This window comes from Balaenoptera musculus, chromosome 2 (genome assembly GCF_009873245.2).
Source record: "Balaenoptera musculus isolate JJ_BM4_2016_0621 chromosome 2, mBalMus1.pri.v3, whole genome shotgun sequence".
Taxonomy (NCBI): Eukaryota; Metazoa; Chordata; class Mammalia; order Artiodactyla; family Balaenopteridae; genus Balaenoptera; species Balaenoptera musculus.
Window position 1 is genome coordinate 100426542 of NC_045786.1, and position 14287 is coordinate 100440828.

The 14287-nt window shown below is 40.7% G+C and overlaps 1 protein-coding gene across 4 annotated transcripts in view; it reads right to left on the bottom strand.

The window, feature by feature from the left end:
- Positions 1 to 12204, bottom strand: part of CHD8 (chromodomain helicase DNA binding protein 8) — a 56973-nt gene extending 44769 nt beyond the window's left edge. Inside the window, exons 1-2 of one of the 4 annotated variants that reach the window (XM_036844569.1) lie at positions 12105 to 12197; positions 10975 to 11173 (exon numbers count right to left, since the gene is read on the bottom strand). The gene's annotated coding sequence lies outside the window, so the exon portion shown is untranslated. Of the gene's footprint in view, positions 1 to 10974; positions 11174 to 12104 lie in introns of all 4 variants that reach the window. The other 3 variants (XM_036844573.1, XM_036844570.1, XM_036844575.1) reach the window with 3 other exon arrangements.
- Positions 12205 to 14287: the final 2083 nt, after the last annotated feature.

A 14287-nucleotide genomic window follows, 5' to 3' on the forward strand; every position in this document is an offset into this window, starting at 1 on the left:
GCCAAACTGCATTCTTGATACTCCAACCCTTGGGCAGCAGTATCACTCTCTAGAAAGTAATCGCAGGTACCCACGAACAATTCCCAGCGCCCTCCCCTCCAAAATACACACCCACTCCTCACCCCCAAACCTGGTCTCTGACCCTCACCTCACTTCTCTAGAAACTCAGCCCATATGACATATGGGCCAGTGTCCACTTTGCAATGCCACTTGAGACCACTCAAATGCCCGAGGGTGGTCAACCCCAGAATGATGGTACAAGCTTAAATACTCCAAAGTAATCTGTTAATAAAAACAGCTGCATATGTCCTAAGCACTAATTTCCCCTGAAATGTAACCACCCTCAACACTGAAATCCTATTTTCTGTGCTCTAGTCTACAAACTAGGAAGAAGATCAACTTGGCCTTAGAGCTCCTATTTTTAAAGATCTTAGCATTACCACTAATGCTAGGGACACCCAATCCCCACTCCTGTAAACAGCAATACTGTTTTCCCATTCACTCAGGCTCAAAACCTCAAAGGTGCCTCTGAAACCTCCTCCTGTATCCACCGTCCAATCATTTGCCAAGTCCCATAGGCTCTCCTATAAATATATCACAGATTTTGGAGCTGGCAAAGACTTCCCAATCATATCAAGTCAGTCCTCTCGTTGTACAAGAGAAAACAGAGGCTTAGAGTTGAGTGATTCAACCATGAAACTAGGTGGCAAAGTCAGGATTCATATATCTCACTCCTCTATTTCTGCAGCCATTTCTTTATTTATGCAGCTCGTGTAGGAGAAAGAAGCCTCATAGCTGATCTCTCCCCCTACTAATTCTTTCTGCTACCAGATTAATTTCCTAAAACACAGTATGGCCAAATCAGTCTCCTGCTTAAAAACTTTTAAAGGTTCCCTGTTACTTAAGACATAATTCTTAAGACCACATTTTGCCTTCCCAGTCTTTTTTTTTTTTTTTTTTGGTCATGTCCCGTGGCTTGTGGGATCTTAGTTCCCCGATCAGGGATTGAACCCGGGGCCACAGCAGTGAAAGCACCAAGTCCTAACCACTAGACCGCCAGGAAACTCCCTGCTTTTCTAGTCTTATTCCCACTATTCTTCTACGTACACACTTACATGCTGGCCAAAAAAGACAACTTAATGTTGTCATATATTTTTTCTCATCTGGGCCTAGCTAATACACTTGCCTTCAAATTATGTCATCCTTATTTCATTTCTTTGTCTTATCAGAATCTTACTTATCCTTTAAGATCTATATCAAATGCCTCTTCATTATCTCGACATTTATTGAGAATATAATATATGAAGTAATATGGTAGTGTAAGAGAACCGAAGATGAATAAGACGATCTCTACCCTCAAAGAACTTACAACAGGTAGGAGTACATTTGTGTATACATGTGGGGAGAGGGTGAAGAGTAGGGACTATGACAGTAGTGACTATTTCAGGAACACAGATGAAAGGGACTTAATAAACTAGGAGAAAAAGGTATCAAGCAAATTTCTTAAAGGATGAGGAGGCGTTAACTAGGGAAGGTAAGGTGGGCTACAAGAAAGGGGTATTCAGCCAACAGGGACAGTAAGAGGAAAGGCAAAACAAAGCACAGCAATGAAAAACAGCCATGAGACGTGTAGAGGAAACTCTAAGTAGCTCTGAAGTTCAGTCTTGCTAAAGTGTAAATCACAAAGAAGAAATCAGAGGGAGATAAGATTGAAGGGATAGGTAAGGGCCAGACCCTTCAAGGAAGAAGCCTTGAACGCCATGTTAAAACATTGTCTTCTAGGTGGATGAGGAGCCACTGAAACATGAAACGACATAATCAGAAATGCATTTTAGTTAGCTAACTCTGGCTGTTGGATAGAGAATAGATTTGGGGGATGATGGAACAGAGGACACAGAAGTAGTCAGGAGGCTGCTGTGGTAGTCCAGAAAAGAGTTGTATTGTGGAGGCTTGCTGTTTTTTTTTTTTTTCCTGCTTCCCCCTTCCTACATTGGGAGAATAGCGCAAGGTTAAAAGTCTTCAATGGAAGAGTGGATCTTAATCCCCACTATAGAGCTGGGATGGGTGGGTGGGGGTACTGAAATGAGGGGCAGAGTCCCATCTCCTCTTCTTGTCGGAGAAGAAGTACGCACATGACCTAGCCTAGTCTAAGTGGACACTCCTGTGGAAAACCTTGACTTTGCAGTGGTAATACAAAGATCCAGAACCAACCAGTTAGACAATATTCAGCAATGTCAGACACTGGAATTCTGCAGCATCATAAACAGACTGTTCAGTGGTATGATCCTGGCCACGTTCTCCATGTTTCCAACTTCCCTTGGTTTCAGATCATTTTCTAAATCAGGTTCTCTAGCATTCCCACTGATTTTGTGAGCCACACAATATCCTTCGAATATGTTCCCCTTCTGCTTAAGTTAGCCAAAAGATGATTTCTGTTGTTTGCAACCAACAAGATGATTAGAGCCTGAATCATAGCAATGTGGTTCAAAAGGTAATGATGGGAAGGAAAGGCCAGAGCGGAATAATACTTAGGGGATAAAAATTGGTAAAACTTAGAGTTTACAGGGAAAGATGAGTTCAGCCATGTTTAGTCTGAGTTGCCTATAGCATGTTAAGTAGTGATATTCAATAGAAGGTTGGATTATAAATATAAAAGTTGGCTTGGTGACAGAGTTATCAGTATCAAAATAGTAGTTTTAAGAGTGGAGATTACCCAGGGAGTATGAAGAGAAGAGCTAGCATATGAAACACTGCACCAATACTGTTGGGGAGACAACAGAGAATGTGAGGGGTCTGTGAAGAACTGGATGTCCATTCCAAACAGAGCAGCTGCTACTCAGCTCTAGTTAAGTGTTGCCATATGGAAACACACATCCAAGATTGAGAGAGAACTTCAGGTTTTTCAAAAGCCAGAAATACAGAGTTTTATGTAAATCTTCTGGGTTTTAAATGCAGACAACTAATTTTTTAAAATGTTTTAAACACTATGCGTTAGAAAAAACACTTAGCTGGAAACCCCCAAATTTGAGATTTTTCGGTGTAGAGTGAAAAAAGCTAAAGAGGAACCCAAGAGAACATCAGGATTTAAAAATCGGAATAAGCCACACCTACTAAGCAGGTAAAGAAGGCAAAGCTAGAGAAGCAGAGAGTGCAATATCACCGAAGCAAAGACAGAGTGTTGCCGAGGGAAAGAGCGATCAATTGCATTGAACAAAGCAAAAATGTCCAATAATATAAGAACTTTAAAATGTCCATTGGATTTAATGCATCTCTACTTTTCACTGTCAAGCTAAGAGTAATCAGTCTCATATGAGCTTTCATAGTATTTTTGTTAAGTACTCTTTTGGGATAATTACCTTCTACTTCGTATTTTAGTTATATTTGTATGTGGAGGCATGATGAGCTTAAAGTCAGAGGGATCTGGGTTCAAATTTCTGTCCCACTAAGTAAATAAATCTTTCTGAGTCTAGTTCATTCCTCTGTACAAAGGCGGCTCAAATTACAGGGCCATTAATGAGGATTAATGAAACATCTCGCACACTTCTTGGTATGTAACCGCTATTTCTAGGAGGTGCTCAACGAATGTTGCTGGATAGACTATTTGGAAAAAATCTGTTTTGCCAGTGTCTCTACCTACCTTGGAGACGCTAGGCAGCCTTAGAGGGAATCACCACCCAGATGAATGGCCTTCAAAATAATTCATTAATTTCAGCAGGCTAATATCTATTGAGCTTGAATATGCACTGTAGCCCTTGCTTCCTCTACATTAAATCTAATTTACAGCAAACAGGAATAACTATACTTTAGATTCTAGCGTCTAAAGGTCATGTTCAACTAACCAGCTTCAGTCAGCCTAACCTGCTATAGATGTTCTAAGTCACTAGCATCCAACTTTGAGTAATGAGAGACCTAAATTAAAACTCTCAGGGCGCCAAGGAAGGGTCATAAAGATTTCAGAAACACCCCCGCCGCCCAAACACTTTTTTCTAATGGCTTCCAGGACATCACACTTTTCTGATTTTCATTCTACCTCTCTGGCCAATTCTCCTTTGCTATTCTTCTCCTCTACCGGCCTTTAATTGTTGAAGTTCACCAAGCTTTTTGGTCCTAGGCCTTCTTTTTTTTTCATTCTATACTTTCTTTTCAAGAATGTCTAATTCACGTACAAGGTCTCAATTCATTATTTTCTTCAACAAACTATCTATATACTTACGTCTCTCATTTGTATCTCTGGGCAAGACGTCTGAACTCCAGGCCTGTTTATTCACTTGCTTACCCAATAGCTCTTCCTGGTAGTCTCTCCAGTCTCCCTGGCTGACCCACTCGTCCAACTCTCCCTATAAGGGGCTTATTACCTCAAGGAGACCGATTCCTTGGTAGTCTCCTCCATCCACACCACCACGCGCGCACACACACAGAGGGTAATCATCCTCCAGCATCTCCTATTCAGTCATGGCTGTAGAGACCAGAAACTCTCTTCCTTACCACCCCTATCCAATATTTTAAAATCCTACCTTTACCTCCTAAACATCCCTCAAATCCATCCACTTCTGCCTCTACTACCATTCTGGATCAATTTACCATCCTCATTTCCCTGGACTATTGCAATTGCCTTCTAACTGGTTCCCCATCAGTTTTGCCTATTTAATTCTTACTTATCCTTCAAAGCTCATTTCAACTTCGTCATTTCAAAGAAAAGCTTTCCCTGAGCTCCCAGACAAAAAACAGCCAAACTTGTTGAATGTACATTATGTACCTGGCCCTCTTCTAAACAACGAAATTGCGTTAGGAGTTTCAATTTTCTTAAACTTGAAATAACTATATTTTACAGATGAGGAAACTGAGGCACAGAAAGATAAGCAATTTGCCCAACATTCCACGGCTAATGAAAAGTGGTGTCAGATTCAAATTTAGGCAATGTGGCTTCTGAAGTCACATTCTTAACCACCCAACTATACTATGGTGTAGGCTACATGCCCTTATTATAAATTCTCTTGTAACATCCATAATTTCTCTTTTGTAGTAGACTGAATAACTGATTATATAATTAATTGTTTGATATCCATCCTCCCTCACCCCCATATTAGAATGCAAGTTGCACAAGGGCAAGGCCTGTGTATGACTTATTACAATATTTCCTTGGCTTATCAGGTGGTAATGGGCACTCAGTGTACTTCTGTGAAGGAATGCATTTTCAACTTCCAGCCAAAGGTGTGTGGGAGTGGGGCTGTGGAGGGGTAATACGGAGGTATCTGACCAAAACCAAGGGCTTCTCCAGACTGCTGAGATAGTAAACAGGCAGTGGCACATTTCCTACCAGAAACATTCAGAAGAGGCATCACAAAATCTTAAGCATCTTCACTTTCTAGGACCTATAGCAGACACAGCTTTCAGGTATAGCAAAAGAAGCTGCATCCAATACACATAAAAGACTATTTTCTACAGTGTGGTAATCACTATTGAAAGCAGTGAAATTTTAGTTACCTCCTTTAGGCTTGGTACCATAAAGCCTCAGTGGTGGCCAATTTGAAACTATGGCAAGAAGTGAATGGATGAAACCACACCCATATGACTCAAAAATATGGCATGGATTCATTCTTAAGTCAGCCTCATTGTAGATTTTTTTCCAGTAAAACTCTGGAGTTTTGGTCTAAGTCTGAAGACAGAATATAAAAACCTAATATTTAAGGATCACTGCCCTGAAGTCAAGTTAGACTGGATCTGGAGAAGTTCCTCTTCACTGGCACATGTTCACCAAGGTGAAAATAATATTCTAGGTTCTAGATGAGGAATATCTAACTGGATTAATATATCTACCTTGTGTGACACCACTTTTGGACATCCAGCGCAAATAATGATATACATAATTTTTTTTATTGAGGTAATATTGGTTTATAACGTTACATAAATTTCATGTGTACATTTTTCTACTTCTGTATACACTACAGCGTGCTCACCACCACAAAGTTACTTTCCATCCATTGCCATACAGTTGATCCCCTTTGCCCATTTTGCCCTCCCCCCATAATATATATAATTCAGGTAACAGAGTCCTGTTCCTCTTTACGCTCTCCCACACCACCCTCGCATGCCCTACTTTAATTGGGCCAAGTATACATATATTTTTTCAGCCTAACAGAAAAATATAAATATTTACTTATTTTTTTTTTGGGCCACGCTGCATGGCTTACACAATGTTCCCCGACCAGGGATTGAACCTGGGCCGCAGCAGTGAAAACCCGGAATCCTAACCACTAGGCCACTGGGGAACTCTTACTCAATTATTTATGAGGGATTGTTTTCACTGCAACATTTATGCTAAAAAAAGTATGTGTGGCTGGGGGGAGAAACACTGTTACTATCACACTTGTGCCTCTAGGTACAAAAAATGACCCAGCGACACGGGACTGATGAAAATTCAGTTGGCTAGTTTGACTTGCATTGGCTAAAAAATGGAGTTATTTGCAAGACTGACCAAGTGATTTTCCTCTGTAGAGCTTCAAGTATTTCACATAATCTTATCTTCAAAATAACTAAGTTAAATAAAAGAAACTATTCTTCTTTTTTTTTTTTCCTTTTAACAGACAGAAATACAAAGACAAAAAGAAATTTTACATTCTCAAGGCTCTACAACTGCTAAAGACACAGCTGTAACAGGCTATGGAATGCCTACTCGTCTAATGTTGTGGTCAAAAACAGTTCTCCTACAGGGGTCAGCAATGAATTTCTAAATGTAGGGAGACAATAATGAATGAGGCTTTGAAGTCTGACAGACCAGAGTCCTACTCCTGGTTAAATGATCTAACCTCACTAAGTCTTATTTTTTCTCTTCTGTAAAATGAAAGTAACATCACATACATTTTCAGGGTTATTCTGAAGATTAAAAGATAATGTACAATGTTTGGCACACAGTAGGCAAATAAAAAGGAGTTTATTATTCCCTATCCAATAATTTAAAAACAGTACCACTAAAGGTTTCTCTCAAAGCAAAATTACTCCTTAGAGGTTGGGCTGAGCTGATCTGCTAAGCAGAATGGTGGGATACTAAAATAGATGCAAAAGTTTCATAATTAGAATAGCAGGACTGCTGGGCAGGATCAAAAGACTAGTACTACTGTGCTGAGAAAGCACTATAACCCTTTAACCTCAAAACCACGGAACAGACTTCAACCAGCACGGGTGGCTAGGGCAACACGCAGGTAATTCAATTAATCATTTTTTGTGTTTGTATGAACGATGCCAGTGTCTGAATACTCCATTTACTTCACAATGCCTGCCTGTGGGAACTTACAGTTCTCCAGCTGACTAGGCTGTCCCTTGGTAGCTCACATGCCCAAACCCAGGTACCTCAATTTTTGACTCCCATGACTTTTAGGAAAGCAGTGAATGGAAGTGACCACTACCTATATATATTTAATTCCTCATGGAAAAGGTCCCCCCAACAGGAGGCATACCTGAAAAACAGGCAAAAGCACTACACTTTATAGAAGAACTAATGTGTAAATAAACAAAGAATGACTGGGTACTGAGTGGAAGCAATGAAGAATAAAACACTGGGGACTTCCCTGGCGGCACAGTGGTTAAGAATCCGCCTGCCAATGCAGGGGACACGGGTTCGAGCCCTGGTCCAGGAAGATCCCACATGCCGCGGAGCAACTAAGTCCATGCGCCACAACTACTGAAGCCCGTGCTCCACAACAAGAGAAGCCACCGCAATGAGAAGCCCGCGCACTGCAACGAAGAGTAGCCCCCGCTCACTGCAACTAGAGAAAGCCCACACGCAGCAACGAAGACCCAATGCAGCCAAAAATAAATAAATAAATAAATTAATTAATTAATTTTTTAAAAAAAGAATAAAACACTGAAAGTTCAGTGTTCATGCAACTTGGTAGCTCCTATTCAAAAATCCTGAAAAATCTTCCCAGTCATTCAGTTTATTTAGATGGATGTATATCTGATATACATCTGATATCTGTAACAGAACATGAAAATCATAGAATATATGAAGTATGACTTTCATGTTCTATTACAAAACTCTATTATGATTTGGTTCTAAGTAGGCAGCCAAACTACTGAAATCACTGGTTTCTTCTAGAACCAAAGAGAAATTCCCATATCACTAATGGGACTGGGTACTTCAGAATACCCATGTCCCAAAGGAATAATCCCTAAAGATATAATGTATTCCCAAAGTATGCAGTGGAGGAAAAAAAGGAGGCAGGATATTCCAAAGGTTTCCCTAATGACCATGAGAGACAATTTGAGAAACCCCAAAGACTTTACAGGTCTTGAATATCCTTCCTCTCAGGTGAAATTAAGAATTCAGTTAATACATATTCTTTCTCAGAGAGTTACGGACATAGTTTTAGAAGAACTACAAAACAAAACAAAAAGGTGTTGTTATTACGGAGTTACTAATTACTGGAATATTGGGACATTGCCTAAAGGATTAGAACTATCAGATTTAGGGTGCTGACATACAGTGGAGGAAAGAAGCACAATTCTATTATTATCTAGTAATTTCAGTAGTATGTCATTTAATTACCTTTTTAAAATGAAATAAAGTCTGAAAATACCAAATAAAAAGAAGCCATACACAATAAATTTCTCTGGAAATGTACTGAGTTATATAAAATCAGGAATGGTTCATTCTTTCAGTTACGAAGCCAATCTTCTCTCAAAAATTACACAGAAGAGTAAGTAATGTTTAAAATCCTTGGTCTGATGTTGAAATTTTTTTGTACTTTTATTTGAACATGTTCTGGGAACTCTTTTCAAACAAACTAGTGAGAATATACTTGGAAAGTCTGAATAGGAAGAGGCTAGAACATTGTCTAGGCTTCCTACACTGCTCTACTGCTTGGAATACATCCCTGGATTCATCCCTGCTGAAGGTGAATGCAAAGAAATTATCTATGCCAATTTTTCTGTTTACGCCTGCTAGGCTTTTTATTATCATGTAATGTACATTTGTGGGTAGAAATTAAGTGCTTTATTTTTAAAAGTCTCCTGCTTCAATCTGAAAGCAAGAATTAACATATTTTAAAGTTGAGCATTTTGCTTCATGTGTCATTCAACAACCAAGAGTCTAGTGAAGGATAGAAAGTGACAGGTGATAAAAGGGCAAAAGAAATGTTACCTACTGAACAGCTTAATGAGAAATCTCAGAGACTACAAAGAGGTGGACTTATTTTGCAATACAGAGACAATGAAAATCTTCAAGGCAATATGAATTAGTTTTTTAGGCAAAAAACAGAGCCAAATTACAACTTCATACAAGTGTACACACAAAACAAAACAGAGGTTAATGCTGGGGGAAGGTTATCCAGGATAAAATTCAAAATGTAATAAATGGTTAAATAAACCTTTAGGCAATAGTAAATGGTTCACACAACAGCTATGTTATATAGAAATACAACTGTTGGGACCTCCCTGGCAGTCCAGTGGTTAAGACTCCACGCTTCCACCGCAGGGGCGCGGGTTCATTCCCTGGTCGGGGTACTAAGATCTCACATGCCGCTCTGTGCGGTCCAAAAAAAAAACAAGAAACAAAAAACAGAAATACAACTGTTACTCGGGTATTAGGCACCAAAGGAAGTATATCTTGAAAATAAGGATCTCTGCATTCTTAAACGACCTCAAGACAGATGCAAAAAGGGACAATGTAAGTGAATTAAAACAAAAGGCAAAGTGAACAAAATTGTAACAGAAGGATGAAAGGAAGAGCACCAACTCTGTGAGAAAGAGAATAAATAATTAATTAAAGAGGAGATACAAAAAGTTAAACTGAGTAAGATACAAAACGATAGTCTATCAATGGACTGAATGCTAAAAGTAAAATAGTAAATACTAAGTTGGTTACAGTAGTGCAAGGGTAGGTCGAGCAAAGACCTACAGATCAGGGGCTGGCTCAAATGCAACTCCAGAAGTGGAGTGAATTCTAGGGGTGAGGGTAGAGGGTCCAGAAAAATATTTGTCTTCTGTTTATCCTTCAGGTGTTAGGCTAAACCTAAGCTCAGAAGACAGCTTAACCCTTGCAGGACTGTGGACAAACAATACCTTCAAAGCATTTAGTATTCATCTGAATGCTGTGAAGATGTTACAGTCCTTCCACAGATGAGAATATCAAATCTCATTCTTTCAGTAAGCAAGCACAGTGCTTGGCACCCACAAATTAATCTTAAGAGGTAGTTTTGCCCAGAAATACCACACCCTTTCCAAAGGAGATGTATACAATGGTTTCTTTTAAAGACTAAGCCCCATCGCCATCCTACCTTACCTATCAAAAACTCAACTCTTCACATAAAATGGCAAATTTTTCTTGTTACAAGCAAAACTCTGAAGTGGTGGTTACCACAATACCAAGATTCTTCCACCCCATCACCCAGCGGGTGCTGCAGAGAAGGCTGTCCCAGGAAATACAAGGTGTTTCCTGGCGATTCACAACCAGCTCAGCAGATTTCTATTTCTATCATTTTCTATCCATGTCTAAGTGGATTTTGTCAATTTTGGAACTGACACACTCAAAAGGACAGATGCACAGGATAGATCACACATGGGTAAGGTGACAACCATGCAAGTACCCATGCACTGCTCCATCAAATCCCTTATCCCAATCCACTACTCCTTTACTACTGCAGTTTTAAACCTTCCCCCAAGCCTGTCTTTACACACACAGCTACCCTCTCTTTGGCCAATGTCCTTCATCTTGCCTTGCAGACCCACTGGCATACCACTCTTGCGACCTGACTTCTCAAATGAAAAATGCTGTTTTCCTTACCATAATTTTTCTTTTTTTTTAAGGGGTGGGATAATCCAAAATACTTGGAATGAGAAGCTTCCCATGTTCTGGCCCTAAGAGGCTGACCACAGTTTGTTCCGACAACTATCTGTTGATTAATACAAAAGAAATTCCTAGGCAGAAGACGTTATCTAACGAACTAAGAGAGAACGTTATTCAAATCACAAACTCACCTTCTAGCACCTAAAGTGCCCCACACCAGATAGGACCTCACGTGATGCTAAGGATAACCAGTTAGAGAATCCCCGACTGAACTGACAGGTTCAGAGCAACATGAAGAGTAAACAATCTGTGGATGCTAGTGTGATGGTAGGGTGCAGCAGACAGACAATGCAGCTCCTCTGGTGTTTGGGGCGTTCCACTATGTCTATCCTTTAAAAGAAAAAGATATCAAGTTCTAAGTCTTCGACTTCCGCCTCACTGTGTTCAGTCATTGAAAAGAGATTGGCCCACTAAACATCTATACACCACTATTTACCTCTTCCTTTAAGACCTTAAATCATTTAGGACTGACCCTTAAAAGGTAGAAGCTGCTGCATTTGCACAGCTGCTGCAATGGCAGGGAAATTTCCTGCGACACTAGACAGGTAAATAAAGAAATTGCATTCGCTCCGAGGTAGGGGGAGGGGTCTTCTGGCACTGAAGAGTTTACATAATGCAACAGAAAACCAGTGAGCTCTGCAGACTTGTCAATGGAGATGCAAGGCTTGAGCTTCTCTCTTCCCACATCTCTGAACACGTCCTAACGCCTGCTCTGCTCTCCCAAAGATCCACAGAAATTACACCTAAGAATGTAAAACAATCTGCACAGGCTCACCCCATGCTCTCTTACCCACCTTTATTGCTAAAATGCAAAAAAAAAAAAAAAAAGCAAAAAAAAAAAAAAGCAAAAAAACCCTAACCTCCCACTTCTGAGTCCAAAGTATGGAGTAACCAAACGGAGCCGGGGAGTTTTCCCTCCTCTGAAGGGGCAAAGAGAACAAGGAGCTGCCTCAAATCTACATGATACCCAGTAATGCAATGACAAGCCCTAAAAACTTCACAAGGGCAGGGGCAGCCCCGTTCGCGGCTCGGCCAGACTCGGGGCCCTCGGCCCGGCAGCCGCCCTCTCCCCCGGCCTCTCACAAAGGAGAATGGTTCAGTCCAGAGCATCACCCAGCACCTGATCCCTTACAACTGGGGGACGGGCAGAGGGCGGGGGCGCGAGGAGGAGAATGAGTTATGGAAGCCAATTCTAAGAGCCTCAGCTTTTGCAAAGACTCTTGGACCAGCATTGAGCGGCGGGCGTGAGCGGAAAGCCTACCTGAACAAGTCCTGGTGCTTCCTTTCCAGCCAGCGTTTCAATTCACCCTTTCGGAGAACAAGGCGCCTTCCGGCGGAGCATGGCCAGCCCTCGGCTCAATCTAGCTTGCTAGTAGTCCATTCTCCCTTGCTCCGCCCACCTACGCTCCCACCCACCAATGGCAGGACCGACGCCCCGCCTCTTCCAGCAGGGTAGTGTGAGTGCCATCCAGGAAGTCTCTTGAGGGTGGGAGGGCCTAAAAGGCTGAGGCAACCACAAATGTGCCTGATTGAAAATAAAATTTGGCGGTGGGTCGGCTCTGACGGCTCTCAGTTCACGGACTTTCAGATCTCTCGGCATCTTTTCTTGATCCCCGCCGTTGGGGGCGCTCTAAACGAAAACAACGTTTAGTTACCTGTTTCTGGGAAGCCATCTTGGATCGGGCTGGTGCCTTAGGGCGGGGAGGAGGAAGGAGGGCTTAAGGAATTTGAAGTCCCTTTCGGCGTTCTGTCGGACTACTTAGGTGCAGCCCCCATGTACTCTCCTTTAGATGATCGGAGTATCCCTCAGTCACGATGGGGAGAAAATGTGGAATAGTGCTGAATGCGCTTGGAGGCAGCCCCCACCCTCTCTCTCATACGAGGGAAGCGATCTTGACCAAATCAAAGAAGCAAAAATGCATTCTTGGAATGACTGGATTTTCCGAGTTCCTGGGATAATCCTTTGGAGACACCTCACTCCTCAGGATATCAGCATAAGATCAACATAGGTTATGCACCTATTCTAGATGCTTCTAATCCTTATGCTTCACGTGCAAGGTTTCCAGTGTTCTGACTTTGACGGTACGGAGTACTGCTAGTCAGTTGGAAATGAACAGGATTCTGGGAAGAATTTCAACTTTTTTTTCTTTTTTAAAGGCCTAAGTTCATCAATAGACCCAAACTACCTGTGACTACAGATAGAGAGAGCAGAAGTCTTAAAGGTGAAATTATATGCAAGGAGGAGGGGCATTAAGAGACTGCCTTAGAAACATTGGCTGCAGAGTAATGTTCTAATAACTGCGTTTAAATTGTTAATAATTTTAGTGTAGGTGAAATTCTCTTGCCCTCAATGAGAAAGAGTTTCTCGTGTTTTCTAGTTTAAATCTCTACTGCTATTACAACTTGCTACAATAAGTTTTTATTTTTTTGAATTGAGTGAAGGGAGTCTTTCCGTATCATTAAAGGAATTTCTCAAGGAGTAACATTTGCATGGTCATACATGGTGGGAGCTCAGAGACCTTAAGGAGTCACACGAATCAGTATTTTATCGCAGAAGTGATTAAGACTCGGCCAAATACATTTCTCTGTATATTGAACAAAATCTGTTGGCCAAATTAAACTTGATGTTAGTATTAGGACTTACCAGAACAATATATTTATCTGTAAATGCGTATACAGATATGATCTTAATTATTAAGTTTCTATAATGAGAACCTATTATCCGTCTGCTTATTTGGTACAAAATAAACCTACTATCTAAAGAACCAGTTAATAGGCATTATAGAAAGGGGAATGGGTGTGCCTGCTATCTGCAATGATCTATAAATAGTGATGATTTAGACTGCTATAAATAGTATGACTTCCAATGGTCCTGGCCTTCAAAAACCAACCGACACCCATATTATCTTATAACTACTATTCTTCACATGGGAGATCCACTTTCTATAATTCTTCATGACCATTTCATTCAGAACATCAACAATGATCAACACAGATCATGAATTTGCCCAGGTACTTCTGTTTCTCATGCTTCCCTAAAATTGGTGAAATATCTGAGTATAGAAAGTTATCAGTGGTTTGGATAAAATAACTGGATGTGGGATTCAGATCAAAAAGATACACTCTAAAATATCAAAATGGTATCCTTTAATGACTGAAAGCAGCAGCTCTAGGCAGAATGCTATCTCTGATCAGTGCTCTGATTCATCCCAGTCACTAAAGGTTTTTTTGGTTGGTAAAGGAAAACTCCTGTACAGAAACTATTAAGTTATATTTACTTTAGTTTTGTCCCTGGTGTGAGGGGGCAGGCCAAATTCAACAGCCTCAATCCCTTTTAGAATGAGGTAGGATTTTTCAAAAACCAAACCAAACCAAACAATAATCAAAGCAATACTCCAAATGCCTTCCAACTTCCTGTGGTACACTATTAAATAATACCACTAC